Below are 16,481 nucleotides of genomic sequence, written 5' to 3' on the forward strand. Positions count from 1 at the left end.
GTACCCAAACTCCAAGTTTCTTGCACGTGCCGATTCATAATAAAATATCCCATGTACAGAGATCATCTCCATTTAAGAATTGCCTGTTTTCAAATAATCCTGGTTTTCTGAGACCACAGAAATTTAACACCACTGTTGTCTGGTTTATTCATGTGTCAGACAGTCATTCTGTGCCTCTGTGTTTCAATAAATCTGTTTATACTGAAATTCAAGATTACAACTGGGCAGAACACAACCTGTCTCACAAGCTGCTTCAACATGTAGCATCACATCATTTTCCTTCCTTCAGCCCACGTCTGCAAAAGTTTGGCCACTAACTAAGAGGGGCAAGGTATAGCAGGGGAATCATTTCACGTGACAGGAGCCAGGCCTGGGGTATCACAAAATGTGGAGAGAGCTCATACAGGCTGACTGCTCCAGTCCAGCACAGCTGCCTTCCCTACATATTTGCAGTGACTCAGCTGTGAAGTGATGAATCCTGGTCCCATTGAAGTCAAAGGTAAAACTCCCATTGGCTCAACGGGACTGGGAGTTACTCCCCAATAACGGAAATATGTGTCAGACTCATAACAGAGACACAAGAGGACAGAACTATGTGTGCATGTGCAAAAGGAGGGATTTCGGGATATGTCATATCACCGTGTTGTGTAAGTAAATCCGAATTGCTGAATCTCTGTAGGATTCATCCTCATATCTTCGGCTCTATGATAACTCCATTTCTCCAACAGCAAACACCTGCACTGAAATTTCAAGCAATAGCCCAGAATTTCCCCAATTCAGGGGTTTGAACACAGGGCGCCATCTAGCTAACATTGAATTAACAGCAGCTTGCGGTGCGGCTTTTCCCCTTTCACTTTCCTGGGCTTTGCCTCATTCCTGAGCGGTATTGACAGCGCACTTCCCACAACAGCGCATCTGTACTCAAGTTACCAAGGTCAGAAAACAATCAGATTTCCCATGGTAAGGAGAATGCACCCCGTGTAGCCCTGGAAATGTTCCAATGAAGTGTTGGAAACACACCCGTTCATTTAAATGATCTTTAGACAGAAGCAGGCTAAGAGACAGTCCTCTATTCTAGGCCCTTACATATACCAACACATCTGAGCTCGTAATCACCCACATGCAATCACACACACACACAGACTTGTTGCTTCATTCACCCATACAAAGACCTGTACACCGTCCGGAACACACAGACACAATCAGACAAGCGGACTCCCACACACATAACCATACTCTCTAGCACTCACACAGAGATACACACGCAGAAACAGTGGTGAGCTGGAGCCGGTTCCCACCGGTCCACAGGAACTGGTTGTTAAATTTAGAATCCCTTTTAGAACCGGTTGTTCTAAGTTCTGGGACAACTGGTTCTAAAAGGGCTTTTAAATTTAACAAAAGCTCCGGCAGCTGTCCACCCCGTCTCCGGCCCCAGCTCACTTCCCCCTCCTCCCCTGAATGCTCCGCCCCCTCCCCCTCCCCCTCCCCCTCCCCCTCCCCTGCTTCACGCAAATCAGACGTTCGCAGGAAGCCTGAAACAAGCAGCAGGCAGGTAAGCTGGGACGGGGGGGCTCCAGGAAGGTTCGGGCCCCACGGCGCCGGTCCCGGTCGAGCGGCTCCGGCTTGGCCCGGCACGGGGAGTCGGGCTCCGCGGCACTGTCCTAAATCCGGAACCCATCCCCGGCACTAAATTGAATTATGCAAGATATCTAGTGCCTAAATCAGACCAGAGTCTGACCTAACACGAAGTGAACTGTGCAACCAGTTTAGAGAGCTGGTCGACTGCCTTTATCTACCCATTATTGCGCGGTGCATTGCGAGTGTCCATAGTTCACTTTCCCATAGTGCTCAGCACCAAACAGAGACTCAGCACGGCTGGGAATTTATTTCCAGTTATGCCACTTATTTCCTGGCTGATCTAGGGCAAATCAATTCACTCCCATGTGCCTCGGTTTCCCCTGTGGCAAAAAGTGGGGCCAATGCTACTTACCTCCTTTGTAGAGTGCTCAGAAATATCTGGATGAAAACCACTGTACAGGTAATAGGGTTAGGTATCATCCTCTGTACTGGGATTATTTTACCCAGCTCATGCAGAAATGATATTGAGTCTTTGACAGGCTGAGGTTCATGACTTTAGTAATATTGGGCAAAATCCTTCACTCCCCAATCCCGTAAATAGTCTCACTATGATCGGTCAGATTTGGTATTTTATCCATACGCAGGAATCTGACAGGAGTCGTCTACTAATCTCATTCCTCCCAGAGTTTTCTGCTTCATTCTCAGCTGCTCATCCTCTGAAGGAAGCATCCTCTTCATCGTAATTAGCTCTGTTCTAGTGATGAGTCCATTGCCTCTGCTGAAGACATTTTCAATTGACATTTCAAAAAACAACTAACAATTTTCCTGCCTCAGGGTTATGAACACAGGGCCTGACAAGGCTCGCCTTGCACTCAATGGGAGTGTTTCTGTGGGGTTGGGAAGGGTTTTGCGTTAGGCTCTAAAAGAATTTAAGACGCTTTCCTTATACTAGACATTTCTTGCCCAAGTTAGTCATGGCACCCAACCAGCTGTTTTCTCATGGGAACGAATATCCATCCATTGCTGCATCGGGGAATGGCCCGAGGCCAAATGAAGGTAATTGATGGACTAATTCCATTCATGTCAGTGATCTTTGCATCACACTCAGAGTAATAGATTTTTTTCTCTCTCAGATACACACATGTCCCCCTGTCCCCCAGTCACCATCATATCTGAGCACCTCATACTTCTTATCTCATCTATCCTCCCTGCACCCCGCAGAGGGAGGAAAGTCCCGTTATCCCCATTTCACACCCTGAGAACTGAGGGGAGTTGGGTGCTAGAATCTAGAGGCTTAAATACTTTGACCCAAGTGACTTGCTTCGGGTGACATGGGAAGTCTGGGATAGAGCAGTGAAAGGAGCCTCGGCATTCACAGCCCCAGGTGGGCGCCCTGCCCCCGAATGGTCCTTCCTCGCTTCCTCCTGCCACTTTCTGAATCCACAGGCGGGTACATTGAGCTCTTGAAGTGAGCGAGTTTTCTGTGTCCCAAGGAGGGCGGGGGATATGCAAATGGGGGACAGGTTCCTGTTAAAATCTCTCTCTCTCCCCCGGTTGCAACCCGGGAGTCAATCCCAAGCACCCTGGGTCTGTGCAGTGGCCAGCCAACCCCCCTGAGAACTCTCCCCTCCAACATCTGGGAAAACAAGACTTTGATCGGTGAGAAAATACCTTCCAAAGCTGCAGCAAGGAAAATTAAAGTTAGCCAATCTATTGAAGGGCGAGGGATTGTTCTCTGGGTGACGCTGCAATGGCCGCGATTTATAACATCGCTTCACTCTGGGGTCTCACACCTTTACCGGAACACGTGCTTCATGTGGCTGATTCTTCTCCAGTTCACCTACATTCGCTCCTTGAATCCGCTGCTGATTTTTATTGTATTTCCTATTTGCCTCTTTCCCCTTCTCCCCCAGGGGCCCGCTCGCAGGTGGTTCTGAGCCAGTCGGGGCCAGCGCTGAAGAAGCCCGGAAAGTCCCATATGCTGCAATGTGCCACCAGCGGGTTCACTCTTAGCAGCGCCTGGATGGGCTGGTTCACACAGGAGCCGGGAAGGGGCTGGAGTGGCTGGTTGAGTATTATGATGAGTCAAAAAAACAGCAAAACGCCTCCTCCATCCAGGGGCGATTCAGAGCCTCCAATGACAGCACCAACTTCTACCTGCACATGAATGGCATGAAACCTGAGGACACCGCCGTGTTTTATGCACGAGAGACACACACAGTGAGGGGAAGCCAGTCCGGGCTCAGACAAAAACCTTCCCGGCAGCTGCAGAGGAAGTTCTCTGCCTGGGGGCGCTAATGAGTCACAGACAGGAAGGAACCACGTGATGGGAGCATCAGAGAGAAAAGGTCCGTGGTAGAAATACAGGTCCCCGGATTATAGGTATTTGCAGACCAGGAGCATTTCTAAATGCACCTTATTCAGTCACTCTGGAATTGCTCTGTACATCAGACACGGCCATGCAGAGTTCGTCTCACTCCCTTTTCTACTGCAAACACGCACAAAAGAAAATAGAAATACACACACATGCACACACACACATAGAGACACATCAATGCGCACATAAACACACTAACACAGACACAGCACGTATATACACATAAATAAACCCACTTACAAACCCAAATATGTATACCAACATATATGAACGCATAAACACTCCCATAGTCTCACACACTCACACACACACAAACTTAGTTCTTCAAGCCCCCATACAAACACCTATACAGATCAACACACACATACAGTCACACAAGCACCCATACATACAAGTACCCACACCTTCAACCACTCACAGATATAGATACATATACACAGAAACACACGCAAATGCGCATGCGCACACTCACACACACAGAAAAACCTCTCAGACAAGTTCTGGGTGTGTTTAAGATGAAAATATTGGAATGAAAAGATTTAGCCAAATTCTGCTCTCATTGAAACTGGCCCAAATGAAGAATCAATGCCCTGAACTAAATTCCAGATTTATACCGAGTAACTGAGAACAGAATCTGACCTTGCATGGTTTGGGAAACATTCAACAGTTTACAGCGATGGTCTCCTGCCCTCATCTACCCTTTACTGTGCTGTGCATTGCAGGTGTCTGTAGAACGCTTTCCCTTTGTGCTAAGCACCGAATGGAGGCTCCTCACAGCTGGGAATTTATTTCCAGTCCTGTCACTTATTTCCTAGGAGATCTCGGGCAAGTCACTTCACTGCCATGTTCCTCAGTGTCCCCATGTGCACAGAAAAGGGAGTGTGTGGAAATGCAGCTTATCTCCTTTCTAAACCCCTGAAACCTGTGGATGAAAACCACGCTATAGGAGCTAGGAGTTACCTTCGACATCATCTGCACTGGGTTTGTTTGACCCCACTCAAGCAGAAATGACATTGTTTCATTGACAGGTTAAGGTCCATGACGTAACTAATATCGGTTTAATTCCTTAATCCCGTCAATAATCTCACTCTAATGAGGCAGTTTTGGTATTTTATCCATAGCTAGGAATCTGCCCAGGGCTCTTCTACTAATCTGATTGCTCCGAGTGATTTCTGACTGTAGTGGGGCAGCTGCCCCACTCCGTGAGAGTATGGGCTGTGGCAGGCCAGAGGGCCTGCGCAGATGCACAGCCAATGGGAGAAGGGCTTATTGGGAGCCAATCAGGGCCCAGATTGGAGGCAACCAATCAGGGCCAGGCTCAGCCCTATAAAAAGGCTGCTCAGGGAGAGGAGAGTCAGTCTGTCCCAGGCCTTTGACAGGGGAAGGTCTGTCTCCAGAGTAGGGAGACTAGCACCGCGGACAGCGCAGTGCTGGCCAGGCTCAGGGCGCAAAAGGGTGCTCTAGCCCGTAGCTTGCCAGGCTGCAGACCCTGAAGGGAAGGGCCTAGTGGGTGCAAGGGGCCGTAGGGGAAGTGGACCAGGGAATTGGACAGATGGAGGGGAGAGAAGGAGGACAGCGAGGCTGCCGTCAGAGGGTCCTTGGGTCGGGACCCAGAGTAGAGGGTGGGCCTGGGTCCTCCCCTTCCCCCCCCCCTTGCAGTACACCCAGCCATTGGCTGTAGGGAGCGGCCATTATAAACCACGCCAGATCCCTGACAGGTGGGATTAGACTTTGGGGTGTATGGTTGACCACGGTGGCTGGACATAGAGACTGCTGATTGACACACACACACCCCCGGAAGGGGATGTGGATGGACTGAAGGGCACGGCCGGAGGGCAGTGGTCCTGAAGAGGACGCCGCGAGTTGGTGAGCGAAGTGGGCTCAGAAGCCAACCGAGGGCAAGACAACGGGTGGGATACCACTGAGAGGGGACGCTCCACTGGACTGAGCTAATTCCCAGAGTAACCAGTAGGAGGCGCCGTGGTGGTGAGTCCCAACGTTGTTACATGTGGTGGAGAATGTGGGCACTAGCGGTCTGCCCCTGACACAAAGGGCAGAGCAAAGGACTGGGCAGTTTGTGCCACATTGAGAAACTAAGACTGAGACAAGATGGTGGAGAAGAAAGACTTGTACTGGAGGACCTGGGTGGCTCGGCTTGCCGAGCAGCAGAGAGAGGTGCTCTGGCAGCTGCGGGGGTGGGCACCCAGACCGTATAGGAGACCAGGCACCAAGGGCGAGAGGCCAGGGCCTGGGCTCAAGAAATATTACGCCTGTGGGCGAAGGGGCCACTTCAGGAGGGAGTGTCCCTACTGGGCGGGGGCAGAGAGGCCTCACCCAGACAAGGCGCCCCCTGTGAGAGTAACAGGGGGTCCCCAGCTTGTTGGGTCTGTGGGGAGCAGGGACACCTAAAGAGGGAGTGCCCCTACAGGGCTCCCAAGGCCCGGGCCAGCCCAGAAGGAGGGGCTAGGGCCCAGACAAGCAGGACTAAGGCCGTGGCAGGGGGAAGGCACCGAGGGTGCTTCCACTGCCACACCAAGGGCCACATAAAAAGGCATTGTCCCCTGAGGCAGAAAGGGGGAGTGCCTGAGAAAGAGGCTCTGTCTGGGGATAGCCAACAGGGGGTGGTAGTCCAGGCAGAGGCCCCCAAAGAGAAGGGGGCTGGGGTAGAGAGGCCCAACCTTAACCGGGGAACCCACATAGTGGCTGGGAGGGCCGATGTGGGAACCAAAACAGAAGTGGGAACCCACGTAGGACCAGGGAGGTCTACGGTGGGGTCCCAGACCATAGAGGAAGGAGGCAGGTTGCTCCAGTTAGTGGAGGGCCTGCGCTATGAGAGAGATTCCCTGAGGGCCCAGCTACGAGGAGCACAGGGGCGATAGGGAATTCCCCCCTGAGAGGGTTCTTAAGGGGGAGGGTGTGTAGTGGGGCGGCTGCCCCACTCCCTGAGAGTATGAGCTGCGGCAGGCCAGTGGGCCTGCACAGACGCACAGCCAATGGGAGAAGGGCTTATTGGGAGCCAATCAGGGCCCAGATTGGAGGCAACCAATCAGGGCCAGGCTCAGCCCTATAAAAAGGCTGCTCAGGGAGAGGAGAGTCAGTGTGCCCTAGGCCTTCGACAGGGTAAGGTCTGTCTCCAGAGCAGGGAGACTAGCACCGCGGACAGCGCAGTGCTGGCCAGGCTTCGGGAGCAGAGAGGAGCTCTAGCCCGTAGCCTGCCAGGCTGCAGGCCCTGAAGGGAAGGGCCTAGCGGGTGCAAGGAGCTGTAGGGGAAGCGGCCCAGGGAATTGGACAGATGGAGGGGAGAGAAGGAGGACAGCGAGGCTGCCGTCAGAGGGTCCCTGGGTCGGGACCCAGAGTAGAGGGTGGGCCTGGGTCCTCCCCTTCTCCCCACCCCTTGCAGTACACCCAGCCATTGGCCGTAGGGAGCGGCCATTATAAACCATGCCAGATCCCTGACAGGAGGGATTAGACTTTGGGGTGTGTGGTTGACCATGGTGGCTGGACATAGAGACTGCTGATTGACTCACACACACACACACCCCCGGAAAGGGGTGTGGATGGACTGAAGGGATGGGATGCCGCGAGTTGGTGAGCGACGTGGGCTCAAATCCAGCCCCAGGTGACTTGCCCAGTGGCACAGGAAGCCTGGGACAGAGCAGAGAACCCAGCCTGGGCATGCACAGCCCCAGGTGAAAGCCCTGAGCCCTGAATGTTCCTCGCTCGCTTCCTTGGGCCACTTTCTGAATCCCCAGGCAGGTAAATTGGGCTCGTTAAGTGAGGAGGTTTTATGTGTCATAAGAAGGGTGATATGCAAATAGGGATGACAGTTTCCTGTTTAAATCTGTGCCTCTCTCTGCCCAGGCTGCACCTGAAGAGACAATCCGCAGCCCCCTGGGTCTGTGCAGTCACCAGCCAAATCACCTGAGAACTTCCCCCTCCAGCACCAGGGAAAATGAGACTTTGGCTCCTTCTAGTTTTTGTTACTGTGGCTTTGGAAAGTATTTTCTTCCCAATGCATCTACTGAAGGGTGAGAGATTTTTCTATGTGTGATACTGCAATGGCTGTGATTTATAACACAGATTTATTCGGTGGTCTCATGCTCGTTATTGGAGAATGTGGTTCATGTGGCTCATTGGTCCCTTTTTGAAGATAATTCTCTCCTTCAATCCGCTGTTGATTTTAGATTTTCATAGAACTGGAAGAGACCTCGAGAGGTCATCAAGTCCAGACCCCTGCACTCATGGCAGGACCAGCACCATCTTCTAGAACATCCCTGACAGGTGTTTGTCTCACCTGCTCTTAAAAATCTCCAATGATGGAGATTCCACAACCACTCTAGGTAATGTATTCCAGTGCTTAACCACCCTGACAGTTAGGAAGATTTTTTTAGTATCCAACCTAATCCCCCTTGCTGCAATTTAAGTCCATTGCTTCTTGTCCTATCTTGTCCAATCATCATCCTATCGTCTGGAAGATAGCTAATGTAACACCAATATTTAAAAATGGCTCTAGAAGTGATCCCGGCAATTACAGACTGGTAAGTCTAACCTCAGTACCGGGCAAATTAGTCGAAACAATAGTAAAGAATAAAATTCTCAGACACATAGAAGAACGTAAATTGTTGGGCAAAAGTCAACATGGTTTCTGTAAAGGGAAATTGTGTCTAACTAATCTATTAGAGTTCTTTGAAGGGATCAACAAATATGTGGACAAGGGGGATCCAGTGGACACAGTGTACTTAGATTTCCAGAAAGCCTTTGACAAGGCCCCTCAAAGGCTCTTACGTAAATTAAGTTGTCATGGGATAAGAAGGAAGATCCTTCATGGATTGAGAACTGGTTAAAAGACAGGGAACAAAGGTAAATTTGGAATAAATGGTAAATTTTCAGAATTGTGAGGGGTAACTAGTGATGTCCTCCAAGGGTCAGTCCTAGGACCAATCCCATTCAATTTATTCATAAATGATCTGGAGAAAGGGGTAAACAGTGAGGTGGCAAAGTTTGCAGATGATACTAAACTGCTCAAGATAGTTAAGACCAAAGCAGGCTGTGAAGAACTTTAAAAAGATCTCACAAAACCAACAAAATGGCAAATGAAATTTAATGTGGATAAATGTAAAGTAATGCACATTGGAAAAAGTAACTCCAATTATACATACAATATGATGGGGGCTAATTTAGCTACAACCAATCAGGAAAGAGATCTTGGAGTCATTGTGGATAGTTCTCTGAAGATGTCCATGTAGTGCACAATGGCAGTCAAAAAAGCAAACAGGATGTTAGGAATCATTAAAAAAGGGATACAGAATAAGACCGAGAATATCTTATTGCACTTATATAAATCGATGGTACGCCCACATTTTGAATACTGCATACACATGTGGTCTCCTCATCTCAAAAAAGATATACTGGCATTAGAAAAGGTTCAGAGAAGGGCAACTAAAATGATTAGGGGTTTGGAACAGGTCCCATATGAGGAGAGATTAAAGAGGCTAGGACTTTTCAGCTTGGAAAAGAGGAGACTAAGGGGGGGGTATGATCGAGGTATATAAAATCATGAGTGATGTGGAAAAAGTGAATAAGGAAAGGTTATTTACTTGTTCCCATAATATAAGAACTAGGAGCCACCAAATGAAATTAATGGGCAGCAGATTTAAAACAAATAAAAGGAAGTTCTTCACACAGCGCACAGTCAACCTGTAGAACTCCTTGCGTGAGGAGGTTGTGAAGGCTAGGACTATAACAGGGTTTAAAATAGAACTAGATGCATTCATGGAGGTTAAGTCCATGAATGGCTATTAGCCAGGATAGGTAAGGAATGGTGTCCCTAGCCTCTGTTTGTCAGAGGGTGGAGATGGATAGCAGGAGAGAGATCACTTGATCATTACCTGTTAGCTTCATTCCCGCTGGGACACCTGGCACTGGCCACTGTCGGTAGACAGGATACTGGGCTGGATGGACTTTTGGTCTGACCCAGTGTGGCCGTTCTTATGTTCTTATATTAAGGAGAATAAATTTTCTCCCTCCTCCTTGTAACAACCTTTTAGGTACTTGAAAACTGTTATCATGTCCCCTCTCAGTCTTCTCTTTTCCAGACTAAACAAACCCAGTTCTTTCAATTGTCCCTCATGGGTCATGTTTTCTAGACCTTTCATCATTTTTGTTGCTCTTATCTGGACTTTCTCCAATTTGTCCACATCTTTCCTGAAATGTGGTGCCCAGAACTGGACACAATACTCCAGTTCAGGCCTAACCAGGGCGGAGTAGAGCAGAAGAACTACTTCTCATGTCTTGCTTACAACACTCCTACTAATACATCCCAGAATGCTGTTTGCTTTTTTTGCAACAGAGTTACTGACTCATATTTAGCTTGTGGTCCACTATGACACCTAGATCCCTTTCCACAGTACTCCTTCCTAGGCACTCATTTCCCATTCTGTATGTGTGCATCTGATTGTTCCTTCCTAAATGGAGTACTTTGCATTTGTCCTTATTGAGTTGCATCCTATTTACCTCAGACCATTTCTCCAGTTTCTCCAGATCATTTTGAATTTTCATCCTATCCTCCAAAGTACTTGCAACCCCTCCCAGCTTGGTATCATCTGCAAACTTTATAAGTGTACTCTCTATGCCATGATTTAAATCGCTTCTGAAGACATTGAAAAGAACCGGACCAAGAACTGATCCCTGTGGAACTGGTTAAAAGATAGGAAACAAAGGGTAGGAAAAAATGGTTCCGTTTTCAGAATGGGGAGAGGTAAATAGTGGTGTCCCCCAGGGGTCTGTATTGGGACCAGTGCTAGTCAACATATTCATAAATGATCTGGAAAAAGGGGTAAACAGTGAGGTGGCAAAATTTGCAGATACAAAATTACTAAAGGTAGTGAAGACCCAGGCAGACTGCAAAGTGCTACAAAAAGATCTCTCAAAACTGGGTGACTGGGCAACCAAATGGCAGACAAAATTAAATGTTGATAAATGCAAAGTAATGCACATTGGAAAACATAATCCCAACTATACATAGAAAATTATGGGGTCTAAATTGCCACTCAAGAAATCTTATGCCCAAATAAATTTGTTAGTCTTTAAGGTGCCACAGGACTCCTCATTGTTTTTATTTATGTATTTATTTTAAATAAGGAAGTGTTATTTACTCCTTCTCATAACACAAGAACTAGGGGTCACCAAATGAAAGTAATAGACACCAGGTTTCAAACAAACAAAGGGAAGTATTTCTTCACACAACACAGAGCCAGCGGGAGATTAACAAGGCGCGTCCGAGCCTGAGGCGGGAGGAGGTGACATCGCCCGGCCGCCGCCTGACACTTACTGTCCACAGGCTGGAGCGCAGCCCTGGAGCCCGCAGCAGCTGGTCTCGGAGGAGCCGGACCCGGTGATCGAAGTGCCAGCACTGACTTGTGGGCTCAGATCCGCCGGCCGGACACTTCGATCACCGGGTCCGGCTCCTCCGAGACCAGCTGCTGCGGGCTCCAGGGCTGCGCTCCAGCCTGTGGACAGTAAGTGCCGGGCGGCGGTCGGGCGATGTCGCCTCCTCCCGCCTCGGGCTCGGATGCGCCTTGCTAATCTCCCGCTGGCTCTTCCCCTCCCGGCTGCAGGAGGAGGCTGCTCCGGGATCCTGCTGCGGGGCTTTGTCCCCCGGCCCGGGCGAACTGAAGCACAAGGAGGAGCTGAAACCGCTGGGAGCTTGGAAAGGGAGCGCGGCGCTTTCCCCACCCCCGCTCTCCTCTTCCCCAGCTGATGCGCTCCCTTCCATGGAGCCGGGCTGCTGCTGGCTGCCCTTGCTTCTCTCCGCGTCCCCCAGAGCTTTCCCCGGTGGGCCTAGCTGCTGCTCCGCTCCTCCGCAGAGCCTTTCTGGACAGGCCTTTGCCTCCCTGATATTCCCATCCCCCGGACACAGGACACAGGAGAGGACCGGGCTCTCCATGGCTCTAGCAGAGCCTGGACCTGGCTAATGTCCATCCATACACACACACACACACACTCCCAGCTCAGCAGCACAGTCAGCCACCCCTTCGCCTTCCTCTTCTCCACCCCTCCCCCCTTTGCCTTTTTCCTTTGCGGTTTAAGGCTGAACGTCACTGTGGGTTTTCCTTGCTCAACTCTCCTTCTTGGCACAGGGTCAATGTCAGCCTTGTTTCCCAGCCTGGCCTCCTCTCACATGCTGACAGCAGAAAGAGGTGTGGGGCAGCCGTCCCTGCAGCCACTCGCTGCTGAACTTTTCAACTTGACTAATTTCAACATTGGATAGATCTCTGTAACCATCATGTGTTTGCTGCAGTTTGATTGCTCAGACTTTCCGTGAGTGGCATTGACAGATCAATGTATAGTAATAAAGTATCTGACTTCCTGTTCCTTGGGGGAGTTGGATTTTTTTTTTCTTGGAGCAATTTAATTTTCTATGAGCCTTTTTCCTATTTTTTTTCTTCAGAGTAAGCGACACACGTTCTTTAACAAGTGAAAGATCATTGAGTTTTAACCATTTTGATTTACCAGATGTTCGTATCAGCCTGCATGCAACTCCCAAGATCAGTTTGATTAATTGCACTGTTGTATTTCAGCTCAAAGAGGAACTAAAGATTTTCCTTGGACTTTCTGCTCTGAAATTTGCAGCAACAGAGTCAACTAAACATGCTGATGTGTGATTATATTCTGCGATTATTTCCTCAATATGCAAACATGTGTAAAAGCCAAAAAAAGGGGGAGGGGGCCGCCAACATTTTTTTTTTCTTCGGGCGGCAAAAACTCTAGAGCCAGCCCTGCCTAAAATGGCCGAATTTAAGAAAAAACAGAAACCAACCCCAACAGCGAACACAAAGGCACTGATTTGTGCTCAGTTGTATTTTACAGAATCCCCGTATAAATGGGAAGTGGAGTCTGAATGGGAATAGAAGTGTGAACACGAATATGAATATCCATCGTGAATAACAATCTCCCTTCAGTGCTGCCTGCAGTCTCCCCAGACATGGACCCCACTGACCGGACGTTACGTGGCCCCTCTGCGCATGGAACGGGGCTCCAGAGCTGAGTCTCCCCTTCCCTCACCATGTCACTCTACAATAGCCAGGCCCTCAGTTCCTGGGTGAGGAAATACAGTCACTGCAGGGAGCTGGTCATTCCTCCCAGGGGTCCGAAAGTGTCAGGAGGACCCAGCGCCCTGTGTCCGGCGCTGCACAGACACACAGGCCGGGACAGTCTGACTCCTGCACCCGGAGCCCTAGGGCGAGTCAGTCAGATCCCTGGCAGCAGGAGTGTGTGTCTCTTATAACGCGGGGGCATGCAAATGAGGGAGACAGTTTCCTGTTTAAATCTGTCTCTATCTCTGCCCAGGCTGCACCTGGAGACACAATCCACAGCCCCTGGGTCTGTGCAGTGACCAGCCAGTCCCCTGAGAACTTTCCCTTCCACCACCAGGGAAAATGGGATTTTTGCTCCTTGTAATTTTCTCTGTAGCAGCTTTGGAAGGTATTTTCCTCCTCTGATTAACTGGGAGTTAGTTGAATATTGTGTTATCACTGCTTTTTATATTGATATTTGCAACCTGTCTTTATTCTCAGGTGTCCGGTCCCAGGCGCTGGTGGAGTCCGGAGGGGATGTGAAAAGGCCCGGAGACTCTCTCCGCCTCTCCTGCAAAGCCTCCGGCTTCACCTTCAGCAGCTACTACATGAGCTGGGTCCGACAGGCTCCTGGGAAGGGACTGGAATGGGTCACTGCTATATACCCTGGTGGGAGTACATACTACCTTGATTCAGTGAAAGGCCGATTCACTATCTCCAGGGACAATTCCAAGAGTGAGCTGTATCTACAAATGACCGGCCTGAAGCCCGAGGACACCGCCCGCTATTACTGTGTGAGAGACACAGTGAAACGAAACCGATTTGTGCTCATACAAAAACTCAGGCTGCGGAATCGCCCTTCTCCCGGCAGCCGCGCGGGGGCAGCAGTGACACACACACCGCTTCGGGCTCGGACAGGAGACCCGGCAACTGGGTGAATGTAACACAAACCTCCTGTCAGTTTTAACCCTTCCGTTCCCAGGCAATGTGTCTCCCCTTCCTGCCCAGAGCCCCACTGGGCCTGCGGTGCAGAGATCCCTCGCTTCATCTGTGAACCCCAATCCAGAGTGAGTCCTGTACTGAGTCGCTCTCACCTCACAGAACTGGCACATTGGCTCTCCCGGGGCCCGTCTCTGTGTCAGACTCACAGGACAGCGTCTGTCAGTGTAAAGGGGACAAGCGCGTTGGGGTTTGCATCAGACCCAATGGATGGAGTGAATTGCTCCTGGGGCCAAATCCTCCGGTAGTGTAAAGTCACCGCAACTTCTTCCACTAGACTCGAGTTACTCCGGATTTACACCAGGGAGGCTCTGGCCCTTTCAGCAAACTGGGATGTTTATCACATTAATGCAGCGGAAGGTGATTAGTTCATTATAACCGATGTGGGGCCCCTCACCAGGGCATCTCCGCCCTTCACAAGCGGTTATTGCCTTTATCCCCATAACGCTGTCCCTTATTCCCCTTTTTCCATGGGCCGCAGAGGGCTTCAGATGTATAGACAATACCCCACTGGGCACAGTGGAAGGGTCACCAGGCCAGGAGTAAAATCAGGTTTTATGTATATAATTCCCAGACAATATTCCATCTTGTTGCCCATCGCTCCATAGTGTGTTTGATCTCTGATCAAATATCAGACAATGTATTAAAGAGAGACCCCCCCACAGCCTTTGCTAGATTCTCTGGCTACCCACCTGAACCCAGCGCTCCACACACCTACCCAGGCCCCACACATTCCCTGCTTCCAGCTTAACCTCCTTCAGGTCAATCCAGTATATGCAAAGCTGACAGCTCCCACTTCCTGGTTAAATACTGACAGTAGCACCTCAGACAAAAGACCTGACTCATTGGGGCTCCCTTCCAGTCCCACCACGATGCTCTTTGCATTAGGAAACTTCATTTGACTGACTGGAATCTCACATCGATTTTTTTTGAACATACAGTTGAACTACACTTTGAGGACAGAGTCATCCCTGCTCTAACTCAAGGGACTGGCTGTGATGAAGTGGGGGGGTTTCTTCTTTTCAGTGGGGTTTCAATGGTTCGCATGTGGAGGGGGTGGGACTCGGTTTCCCTGGGGGTTACTGGTTTAACAAGGTGAGGGGAGAGGGAGTTTGTTGTTACAGAGGACCAGAGAGGGAACTTGGGACCCCAGCCAATGGCCTGGAGGATGGAGACCCCAGCGACTGGTGACCTGAGACCCTGACCCGGAGACCCAGCTCAGGAGTTGCAGCCGGTTCTGGCCAGTGGGAGGACAATGGGCTGCAGAGTGAGGACCCAGTGACCTAACCAGCCGGTTCCAGCCAGAGGACAGAAGAGGGGAGAGGAGGCCCCAGTTTACAACCCTGTTTACCTGGAGAGAAGACAATGGACAGAGGTGAGGCCTGGGGCCAGTGATCTCAGAGGCCCAGCTGGGAAGCAGTGGGGCTCAGGGCTGGAGAGGGGGAGCAGGCAGAGCCCACCTGGATGCAGGGAGACTGGGATGTGCTGGGCTGAGGGAGGCCAGGCCTGAGGCCCTGAGAGTTTCCTGTGCTGTGTTCAACTCTCAATAAACCCCCCTGTTTTACGCTGGCTGAGAGTCACTCCAGTCTAGAGAACAGGGTTTATAACTTTATAATACTCTATTATTGTTCAGAATCCAGACCCCTAACACACAAGAACCAAAGACAGAGAGAGACTAAGCAGGCTGCTCCCGAAGGGAGAGAGGCACAACCCATCCCCATCTTGATTTACCATGGCTCTTTCCAAAGTGACTGTTAAAAATCCAGATCACAAGCTTCCCTATGGAGCCCAACAGCCTGCATGCAGGAGAAGGAAACTCCTTTCAAACTTAAAGTGATGGCTTCAAACGTTAAAGCAATTTTCAATAAACCACAATGGACTATTGACACTTCTGCCTCCAAGGCTACTAAACATTATGTGATTCTATTTATTCTGCCCCGCCTCCATTAACATTATCACGTAACTCCTATCTGCCCATCTATTAAGGCTACAGTTTAAGGTATAGACTTTAGGTTTACAGCAAGACTTCAGGCCTCTGGGTAGGATTAAAATTAGCTCTAAATTTAGGGATAGAGTTAAGATTTATGGATACAAATAGGGTTAGGATTTAGAGACAGAATAAATTTGAGGTTGAGGTTACAGTTAAAGGTTAATGTGACAGGTCATGTTTAATATTAGGGCCAAATTTAGGATTATGGTTTGCTTATACATTTAAGGTTGGGGTTAGAGTAAATGTTAAAGATTACGATTATTTGTTACCCTTAGAAATAGGGTTACAGTACAAATTTAGATTTTCAGTTAAGAGTTAAATTGTGGGTTTGGTTTTATCTTTATCGTTAGGTTTTAGGTCGGGCTTTAGTGTTAGTTTCAAGATAGTGATGGAGGGAGGGGGTGAGTATTAAAAGTCAGGGTTAGAATTTTCACTGAGGGTTAGAATTGCCTTCACGGATGAA

The sequence above is a fragment of the Terrapene carolina genome, unplaced genomic scaffold (genome assembly GCF_002925995.2).
Source record: "Terrapene carolina triunguis isolate 2854851 unplaced genomic scaffold, T_m_triunguis-2.0 Scaffold842, whole genome shotgun sequence".
Taxonomy (NCBI): Eukaryota; Metazoa; Chordata; order Testudines; family Emydidae; genus Terrapene; species Terrapene triunguis.